Raw genomic sequence first — 476 nt, 5'->3', positions numbered from 1 at the left:
GCATATCAATCAATCAAGCTGCCTCCAAGAGGATCCACAGATACAGGCAGTGTACTACGATTTAGTACTACAACTAACCAATTGAAAAGTTTATGAACATTTGTGCAAACAGGTGGAGCTCTGCTTTTCAGGTTGTTGTGGCCGAGTGGTTATGGCAAAGGACTTGAAATCCATGGGGGTCTTCTTGTACAAGAGGCAACTACACACCGTCCATTTTGACGAATCGACATCCACTACCCTGTAGTAATGCTGACTTTCCAGTGATGTGATTGGTAAGTGGTTGGGCAGTGTACAAGTTTTGATCATTTCCATTGGTTGCATGGACAGGAATTCAGTAACCCAGTTCCACCACCTGATCGCTGTCTTGTCTTTGTCGTTCAACAACTATTTGGGCTCATACCTAAAGACACCCAAAGCATATCAGCCAAAAATCCTGCTGCACCTCAAAGGTGCTCTCAAGCACTCCCAGCTGTGCG

The sequence above is a fragment of the Etheostoma spectabile genome, chromosome 23 (genome assembly GCF_008692095.1).
Source record: "Etheostoma spectabile isolate EspeVRDwgs_2016 chromosome 23, UIUC_Espe_1.0, whole genome shotgun sequence".
In the NCBI taxonomy this organism is placed as follows: Eukaryota; Metazoa; Chordata; class Actinopteri; order Perciformes; family Percidae; genus Etheostoma; species Etheostoma spectabile.
Note: the sequence above shows the minus strand (reverse complement) of the source record.